The following is a 10,868-nucleotide window of genomic DNA, read 5'->3' on the forward strand; positions in this document are numbered from 1 at the left end:
CCACTAAGATATTATATGATCAAAACTTAAGATGAAAAGGCATATAAAGGCAATAATTTTAATACCTCCTAATGATGAATGCACTTGCTCTCACCCCGCAAAATATTTGGCCACTAATAAATGTGACTTCAGGGTGAATTGATGTTCACCTTCACCTCACCTGGCTTTTATTAAGATCCATTAAAGTATTTTGTTAACTATACCTTTTTATCTATAGAGAAGTGTTCTCTTTTTTTCTTAAGTAAATTCAAGGTGAATCCCAAAGAATAAAATAATGTAAATTAAAGACCTTGAACGTTTAGTAAAACCTAAGGGAGATTATATTCATTGTGTTGCATAACACTTGATATAATGAAGACAAGACTTTCTCCCCAGTGCTCACTTTGTGTGTTAAATGCTTTAATCATTTTGAGCTTTCCTCCATTATTATTGCAGTGCTAGGAAGGGCTAAGGTTGTGTATCTTAGACAATCAATGATAAGAGAAGCCTGTGTTTAGAAAGTAATTTGTATTCAGATGTTTCCAAAGCTCTCGCATGCAATTTTTGATTGCTCTTGTCTGTTTGTTTATCATAAGCTTCTTCTATCTGACAATTTAAAAGAGATCAAAACTTTATGAACCCCATGGACTGACTGTATTAGATTTTAAAATATTAGTATTTGATGTGCATATTGGGATGTGACAGAGAGGTTAGGAAAATACGCTTAGGCTATAGTTTAACGTTTGCATTTTTATATTTTTATTTTGTGTCCTAGAAGTATTTATGAATACCTTAGCAGAGATTATTGTTGAAAGTTAATTCTTTTTAAAATTTGTTTAAATCCACTCTAATTTGGATGGTACAGTAACTTAAAAGTCATATTGAGTTCGGTTTGAATCCTAGCCATGTGATCTTGGGCAAGTTATTTAATCTGGGACTAGTTTTTTCATGGCTAAAAGGGAAACTAGTACCTACTTCATTAGGGCACCATTCAGAATAAATGAGGTAATACATGGAAAGTGCCTGATGCTTAATAAATGATAACTATTGGCAGTGTCCTCTGTTGCTTATGTGGAATCACGCTAGAAACAAATAAAGACAGTGGTAGACAGTGTATATTCACTTTCAAGGATTACATATTATATCACTGAACCTTGTTTTTAAAATGTAAAAATAATTGTCTAAAGGGAGAAATTAAAAACTTAGTTATCCTGGGCTATATTTATTTTGGAAACAAATGATTCCTGGTGATCATTTCCTATGAGACCGAATGCCAACCAAAAACTGAAATGGTAGGCAAAATTATCCAGCCCCCCTGTGCCATCTCCTCAGCTACGATTATTCTCACTCTGCCCTGGGGCAGAAGATTAGCAGATACTGGACAGAATTTTCTGATATTTCTTCCAGAGATGAACATGTGTTGCTCTTGAAATTTTTTTTAAAAAAAGTCATTAAAAGTTAAATAACCATGGGACTCAAAACTAGAGTGGGGAGAGGCTCAGAGCCCCAGTTATGCAAGCTCTTTTTCAAAGAATCAAATACTAATAAAAAAAAAATACAACAATAATAATAACTATCAATTAAATAGTACTCTTACTACATGTCAGGCATGTTTGCTGTACTTAGTTCTTTACCTAGATTACCTTAGTATGACTTTTACCATAACTGAGAGTTAGTAGTTATTCTTATACTCATATTACAGATGGGAAAACAGAAGTTGAGGTTAACCAGGCGGTCTCGTTGCAGAGCCCCGGTCTCCTCCATGAGGTCCCTCAGCTGTCTGTACTGAGCCAAGACATTAGGGAAGAAGTATCTGAATTCAGGAACTTCCCAGATACCAGATCCAGAGCTACACAGTGAACCCCATGCTCTTTCTACCTGTAAGGATGAGGACCCTAAAGGAAGGTCCTGCCAGGCTCCATCTCAGGACATGCAACCATTAGTACCTGAAAATTAAGGAACTCAGGATTTATTGCTCTGGGTATTCTAAGTGTTTTACTTGTCTAATGCCCTTTACTTTCTACAATAAATCTATGAGATAAAAATTATTATTATCCTCCCCATTTGGAAGAAATTAAGATTTAGAGATTATGTAACTTGCCCAAGGTCATATGTAGTTAATGAGTGATGGTTTGGAGCTGGCTGGCAAATCCAGACCACTTAGGCAGAAGGGAGAAACCTGAATTGTGTGGAAAGAGGGTGGGAATGGGAGAAGGAAGAAAGAAGAAAATATTTCAGAAGAGAGAAGGAGGATCTCTCTGAACAGATTCCTTCTATGACCTTGCTCATGTGTGAAGCAGAAACATGTATCATACAAAATGCTTCCCACTGCTTTAGCTTTACCTGGTACAGAAACAATTAATGGTTTTGTACGATTCAGAGTGTATATTCCAGATGCATCATTAATCACTGTTCATATTTAAAATGTCACCAAAACTCAGTGGTTTCTCTGGGAGTATAGGCACAGCTGCACCACTCCGTGTCTGTGATTTTTGAGATTGTTTATATGCTGTCCTAAACAATCACTCTGTAGGTAGTTTCAACAGAGCTGTCTGAATGGAATTTCAAAAAAAGACCAAAGTTGGCATTCATAAAGATGCAAAGGGCATCATTCTAGAGACAACCAGCAAACAAGGACTGGGGGCAACAGCCAGGGGACACAGGATCCCAGCAGGTCAGGAGAACAGAGATGTAAGCAGGCTGGCCGGACCAAAGAGGGGCCAAGCAGGCCAGGGCTCCCTCATCATAGAGCTGCTGTTCAGAGTCAGATCGGCCATCCCTGGGAGTCTTGGAGAAATTGGAAGGCAAAGTGGGATACTGGCCACAAGTACAGGCAGGAACCACAAGTATAGGGGGGAACCAAATTTAGGACACAAGATCAGGCCATTTGATCTCAGCCATTAAAACTAATGAACTAGATGGGGTACCTTAAATTCTAAGATTAGTCTTTTTGACATATGTGCTTACTTGGGTTCAGTCATCTTATGTCTAATTGCTTTTCAGTTGAGTCTTGTGGGTTTTCTAGTTTATGAATGGCGTCATTTGGAAATGATGCTCCTACTGTCTCCACTTTCCTAAGCAGTACATACTATTCTCATCTTCTTTGCATTGGGTAGGACTTTGAGAACACTTCAGGCCCACACTTCCTCATCCAAAACTCTTGAGGCCAGCCAGACATATTTTGGAATTCAGAATTTTTCAAATTTTAAAAAGGCGGTATCATTTCCCATAATTAGGTGTAAAGCAGCACTCCTTAACTAAACACGTGAACATGTTTTCAACAAACAGAATGAGTGTTCTAGGGATAAAGACTGTACAGTTCAGGGCAAGTTTTGATAAATTTTATTTATACACACGTACTTTAGGTTTTCAGAGCTTTGGGATTTCATAATTGAAGATAAAGGATTGTGAACATGAAGTAAGAAATAGTGGTTATAATGGGAATTTTTTAATTTAAATTTATTGGAGTGACATTGGTTGATAACACTGTTTCAAGTGTAAAATTCTACATCATTTGTATATTGCACTATGTGCTCACCACCCAAAGTCTAGTCACCTTCCATCACCATGTATTTGACCTCTTTAGCCTCTTCCACCCCCTTCCCTTCTGATAACCACCAGACTTTTGTCTGTATTGGTTTGTTTGTTGTGCTTCTTTCTGTTTTAAATCCTATATATGAGTGAAATCATATGGTTCTTGTCCTTTTCCATCCGACTTATTTCACTTATGATACTCTCAAGATGCACCATTGTTGTCACAAATGGCAGTACTTCATCTTTTCTTATAGCTGAGTAGTATTTCATTGCATATATGTAGGACATATAATGTATATCATATATATCATATATGCCTAAATACACATTAGGCATTTAAGAAGTTGCATTAGTGCAGTTAACTCACCATGGCTCTATCTTTTCCAGCAATGCAAATTATAACACTGTTTGGTCCACATAAAACTCAAATGCAATTTTCGCACAAGTTTTAAGATGCAGAAGAAAAGAAATTTTAAAACCCTGTATTAGGTTTCCTGTCTGGCTTTCATAGGGCTTCCCTGACTCTTGCAGGCCAGCACCCATTTACTAGGCCGTCTGAGATTAAAAGGAGTACTAGACCCCTGTGCCATGGGTACCACTCCCACTTGGGTCCTCTTGCCATGTTCAGAGGTCAGAGAGGGATGTGCTTGTTTGTTTCCTAGTGTTTAAACAAGGTTGCTCTTTTCTCACAAACTAATTTTGTGCTTAAGATGATTTCTGGGAAGATAGAAACATTGCTTTTATCTGACCATCTGTTAAGAGAGCACTGGTTCTTAGAACAGACTACCAACTGGTTCACCTTTCAGAACTTTAATAAAATATTTTAAGCAAAGGTCAGATGGATAGCCTACTTTCTCTAAAAAAAACACAGACACATATACATGCATACCCATCACATCACCCATTCACACAAACATGCATAGAATCACACTCATTAATATACATACCTTGCTACACACACAGCATGTATAATCACATACAGCATGCATATACACATACATGCACACATACACTCATATGCATGCACATCTGTCACACACACACATACTTACACTCAAATTCCCACATATATACCTATCACACATATATGTACAGGCACATGTATATACTCACATGTTCCCAGACACATATGCACACACATACCTGTAGTAGGCTGAAAGGTGGTCTCCCAAAGATATCAGGACCTAATCACTGACACTTGTTACCTTTCTTGGGAAAAGCATCATGACTAAAGTTACTAAGGGTTTTGTGATGGAGAGATCATCCTAGATTACCCAGATGGGCCCTAAATGCCATTATTGTCTTTATAAGAGAGAGGCAGAGAGAGATGTGACACACATGTAAAGAAGGAATTCTATGTGAGTACAGAAGCAGAGATTGAAGTGATGTGAACAGTCCAGGAATGGCAGTAGTCACCAGAGGCTGGAAGAGGAGATCAGGTTCTCCCCTAGAACCTCTGGAGGGAGTACAGCCCCACCTACAACTTGATTTCAGCCCAGTGAGGCTGATTTTCGACTTCTGGACTCCTTAACATGTTTACACAGACATATGCCTATGCATACACACATATATACCCTAGTTACTTATTTACACAAACATGAACATACATACACATTCAAATACATATACAACTGTATATATGTGCTAATAAGTTAGGTTGGCTATCTCTAAAACACCTTCGATGATACCAAAAACTCGAAGCATACACTCTTCAAATAAAATAAATATGTAGGAAAATAAGATGTCAAAATATTAATAACAATTGGAGGAGACAATGACTTTGTCCCCATATTTAGTCTTACACATAAATAATAACTAACATTAGACAAAAGCCTGTGCTGATTGTTTAATAATCACAACAATCATACGCATGAGAAACAGAGAGAGGGTCATGGAGCGAGGAGCTGAGATGTGAGCTCAGGCATTAGGATTCCAGAGGCCACATTTTAACCAATAAGAAATAGTCTTTTAAAATGGCAACCTTTTTTTTTTAAAATAAAAACCTCTGTATTTAGTGACACATCTCACCAGTGTCACTTGCAACTTTATTGGAAGCCATAGCACCTGTGCACTTGCTGGAATCAGGGTTAATTTGGTCATCTTAACTGAAATCAAAATTCTATCTGGTAAGGGCCTTTTCTTTACCATGCTCTGCCCGCGCCTGCCCTGCCCCCACCCTGTATGAGGTGTTCTGCCACTAGAGACACCACATGGCTGTGCACTGTGCACAAAAAGATGTGAGCTTGCACCAACAGCATCTCAACTGAGCACCTGAAATTCTGCTCCCTCCATTGGGCCACCTGGAACCACTCAAGGTCTTGGCTCTCTTTCTTATGATTGTGATTTTAGAAATATTGTTCTTGTTTTTGTTCCATATGTACAGGTCACATAATCTGATGTACAAATCAAAATTATGCTATGATAAATACGTGTTTATTTTAAGGTACAGAATATTACTAATTGAGCATTCCTAAAAATAGAGACATAATTATTATACCTACAGCCCTCCTCATAGTGCAGCCATGAATAGCAAAGTATTTTTAGGCCAGATATTCTGAACAAGCCCAATTCTGTCTGATCTCGGAAGCTAAGCAGGGTCGGGCCAGGTTAGTACTTGGATAGGAGACCACCTAGAAACACCAGGTGCTGTAGGCATAAATAATAATAAGTAATATACTAAAATAAGTAAATAAATCCATCCCTACGTAGGGGGTTTTTCTTTTAGGGCACTCCAGATAATCATCAGATTATCTGTTTCTAGTCGTCCTATAACTCCAAATCCTCAATCTTCAACCACCAGTCCCGGCCAAGTTTTTATCTCAAAATTGTGGGATCACAATATTGTTTATCCAGATTCCCCAAAGCAGCTTCTCTCAGGATGAACTGCTCACTTCCTTCCCAAGTAACCCTGTGAACAATTAGTCTCCAGGTTTCCTAGTGTCCACATTCAATTCCGTATGGGTTGGAAGGTAGGTAGATAGTTATTTAAAAGCAGACTTTAATACTCACCAAAATACCTGGATCCTGCGTTTTACCAGCTGTCTTTCTTGAAACCTGGTTCTGTCCTTGAATACTGTGATCCTAAGCTCACTTCACAAACAGCAAGACAGTAAGAGGGCTTTCTTCTCTAGGGTGGGCCAGGTGGCTAGGGACAAGCCAGGGCAGTGAAACAGATGGAGAGTCCTGAGAGGAAGCAGAAGCCTGTAATATGAGGAGTAACCAAGGTGAGAAAAGTCCTGCCTGCCTGTGCCTGAGAGGAAGGGCTGAAGCAACTTCAGGAAGAGTAAACTGATTATCTCTGTCTTTTCTGGCCATTGTTATTTAAACAAGAAGGCCATTAGACCGGTGGCTCTTGAGTCCTGGCAGCCTATGTAAATCAACCAAAACCTAGCCCGTAAGTGCCTCAAGATTGCAAAAAACAAAACACATAGGATAATCATAAACAGCCAACTAGGCTTTAAGCTACAGCCAGTCAATAATTTCCTTCCTTTGCTCCAGCCTTTTCTCTGTAAAAGCCCCTCCTGGAGTGTCTGTCTGTAGTGTTCTAACCAACCACTTCCAGTTTGGCGCTGCTCCATTCGAATCAATTTTTGCTCAATACTCTCAAAATTTTCAATATGCCTCAGTTTATCTTTTAGCGGCATACAGGGACTAGCCAAGACAAAGGCCATGTTCAAAGGCAGTAAGCAGCTCTGGCCAAGGGGCTTCTGGGCAGATATATCAGCGGAGACAATGGAGAGTTTCTTTCTTGGATTTAATTTTTTTTTTTTAACTATAAATACATGAGGAATCTGGCCTTGCCCTCAAAGACCTTCTGGTCTCTCTCCCTTATCTTTCTTCTCTCATTTGTTCTGGAAAGGATGCTCAACTGAAGGTGACACTCCTAATCAGAGACAAGGTGAGGATTGTACAAGTGAATGAAAATATCCCATTCAGCCAGACCCATTCAGCCAGACCTTGGAGAAAACATGTAATTGCTGCTTTTCACAGGAGGACATCAGGCAGGAAATGGCAGTTTTCTGAGATAAGCCACAGGCTGCCCCTATCTTAGGATCTCAGTGAATTCTCCTGACCTGTCCCAGAGGTGGTAGAATGTTAAAGAAGGAATAAAGCAGAAGGGAGGTGTCCCAGGTGGGGAGGAGGTGTGGCTCTTATCTACACGGGATCACAAAACTAGCATTGTCAGTCACTTCCATATATGGATAATGGAAAAATTGTGACATTCTACTGTGGCCGCAATCTTTGCATGAACTTTTATATAGTTTTTCCCTTTTTCTAAAGTGGAATGATTTACACCATCTGAATGAAACCTTCCCCTGTACATAAAATTGATATCCAGTGTGTACTGTTGTGATGTTGTCTTCTATATCCTAGGATTTAAAACCAATTTCTCTGCTTCTCATGATTTTTGCTTCTGTTGGTTCAAAATAGTTACAGTGCTAGGTTACAGGTGTTTGCTCATTTTGAAATCTATGAATGTTTCTTGAATTTGAAGAAAAAAAATTGCCACACAATGTTTATCTGTAAAATAAGAATCACAGAAAAATTTGAAGTGAGAGCCCAGTAGAGAGGGACTTCCTTTATTTCTATTATTCTTTCTTTCCATCTTCCCTTTTGTTCTCTTCATTTATATATTATTAACTGAAGAATAATTTGTGGATTAGAGTTGTTCCCTCTGTTTTGGGGAAGTCATCAAGATGAACCCTTTGAGAACACAAGTGAAAGGGAAATGCTCACCCTTTGTATTCAGAGAAAACTGAACACATGCTAAGGACCGAGATATTAGGGCAAATCATTTTTTCTTTTGCCAGACTTTCCCTAAATGTTTTCCCTAAATGTGGCGTAGACTCTAATGCTGATGGCAGTTATCTAGAACTGAATTACCGACACTGTAGGACACGGACTCCTGACCATTAGGTTTATATGGGCTGGACCAGTGGTGTACGCTTTACCTGTGCTTTGAGGGGACTGACAGGAGGCAGTTTTGTTCAGCTGGGAGCTTAAAGAAACAAGTTATAACACACCCCCAAGATGATGACCTGGAGGGCCCTTGTGTTCCTCTGGACCAAACAATAGGCAGGCATATACAGCCCAGCAGCAAGCTTGGTTGGAGAACATATAAGCATTCCTCAGGGATCCCCAGAAATTAGTTGGTGAAAAAATATCAAGAATAAAACTCTCCTGTACGTAGATCTTTGAATGTGGGGAAATATTAATTATTTTTAAAATTGACCTTAATTTACATCCATAAGCACTAGGAGTGAAACATGGTGATTATAACTTATTTCTACTCGTTCTTAACTAAGCAAGTTTTTTTAAAAACATATTTCATATTGAAAAGTACACAAATTTTAAATGCAAAGTTTATCAAATATGTACACATCCACATAATCATAACCTAGATCAAGATATGGAATATTTCTGGCCAATACTCTCCCATCTCCCAACGGTAACCAATATACCAGCTTTCATCACTATTCAGTAGTTTTGCCTGGAGCTGAACTTCCTATAAATTGAATAATGCAATATGTAGTCTTTGTGTCTGGTTCTTTTTATTCACTAGTACGTCTGTGAGATTCATCAGATTATTGTGTTTTTATTATTGCTGTGAGGCATGCCATTATATGAATATATCAGAATTTATGTATCCACTCTAACGTTGATGGACATTTGAGTTGTTCTTATTTGGGGGCTATGGGAAATAACAGTACTATTTCTGTACATGTTGTTTGGTGGATATTAACACTCCTGTTGCGTATATGCTCAGGACTGGTGCTGAGGGTTAGAGGGAGTGGATACACTTACCTTTAATGAGACAGTTTAACAACATGGTTCTAACAATTTACACTTCCACCACCCTTGTTTGGTTGCCAATAGACTGCATTTAGCCATTCTGCTTGGTGTACAATAGTTTCACAATGTAGGTATTTGTTTGAATTTATGATCCTGAGCATCTTTTGGTACTGCTTCATCTGAATATCTTTTTTTGTAAAGTCACCATCTTTTGCTTTCAGTTTTTTTTTTCTTATTGATTTGTATAAAACAATAAAATGGACAGATACATAGCTAGATAACTGGGAAAAGACATTTAACAATACATATATCAAACGTTAGGTATTACTAACATCTAGTATGTGGCTTGCCTTGTCACTCTCTTATTGTGTTTTGATTAAAGTATTTAATGAAGTCCAATTTATCAATACTTTCTTTTATGATTAGGATATTTTGACATAGGTAAGGAAATCATTCCTAACCTAAGTTCAGAAGATATTCTATATCTTTTTTTTCTTATATTGCTTTATTTACTTCACTATATGTAATGAGCATCTTTCCATGTAATAGGTAAAACTCCCCTGCTGACAGAAACACAGCACCCAATTAGAAGCTGGTAATCGGAGACCTATAGGAAACAAGTAACACCAAAAGGTTTACAATGAAGGTACATCACAAACATGGAAGTTTAGGAAGCAGATGTGTTGCCCTATTAGCTTCAGGGAAAACATGAGCATTCAAGGTGTAAGGTAAAACTCATCATGATGGTCATGGTAAAAGGGGTCAGGCCTAACTGTCCACAGACGATGACTCAATTGCTTTTCCCTCCGCTTTTGCATAAGTCGCCTCATCTCCTCCACAATCCTTTCCATATTCTCTTCTTCCATCCTGGCCTGTGGCTCTCCAAGCCTCTGAATCACATCCCACTGTACTGCCTAACATGGAACCACCTATGATTTCCTCTAGGCACACAGTACTCACCAGCTGCCAAAGGGAGGGCCAAAGACTCTGCTTTATTAGCATCTTGCTCCTTTTCATCTCTTTTTTTTTTTTTTTTTTTTTCATTTTCCTGGTTGGCATTTTCCATGTTGAGTTTTTTTTTCCTAACTTTCTCCTCTTTGGGTGCCATCGCTACTGGGCCTATCCTTGCTCTCTCCTCCGCCTTCTGATTCTCTCCACGCGTGCGCCCCGGAGACACTTGGACCCGCAGACCTGCCTACCCTCCTCCACCTACTCTTGGGGCCACCCCTGGCCTTCAGGGCCACCACGAGCAGATTCTCTCTTCTATATCTTGTGTTAGAAGTTTTACTGTTTTATACATTTAGACCTGCAATACATCTCACATGAGTTTTCATATATGGTGTGAAGTAGGAGTCAATGTTAATTGTTTCTTCATATGGTTTCCAATTGACTCAGCACCATTTGTTGAAAAGACCAGCCTCCTGTGCTGCTTTCTTCCCACAAATTGCAGTGGCTCCTCCCTGATAAATTAGGTGAACATATATGAGTGAGTCTGCTTCTAAGCTAATACTGTTTTCATTTCTATGGCTTTATAATAAACAAATCTTCATATCTTCTAGTGT

The 10,868-nt window shown here is 38.7% G+C and overlaps 1 pseudogene; it reads right to left on the bottom strand.

The window, feature by feature from the left end:
• Positions 1-10,022: 10,022 nt before the first annotated feature.
• LOC120621507 (protein BEX2-like) lies at positions 10,023-10,423 on the bottom strand (annotated as a pseudogene).
• Between the last annotated feature and the right edge of the window lie 445 nt (positions 10,424-10,868).

This window comes from Pteropus medius, unplaced genomic scaffold, assembly GCF_902729225.1.
Source record: "Pteropus medius unplaced genomic scaffold, Ma_sr-lr_union100, whole genome shotgun sequence".
NCBI classification, from domain to species: Eukaryota; Metazoa; Chordata; class Mammalia; order Chiroptera; family Pteropodidae; genus Pteropus; species Pteropus medius.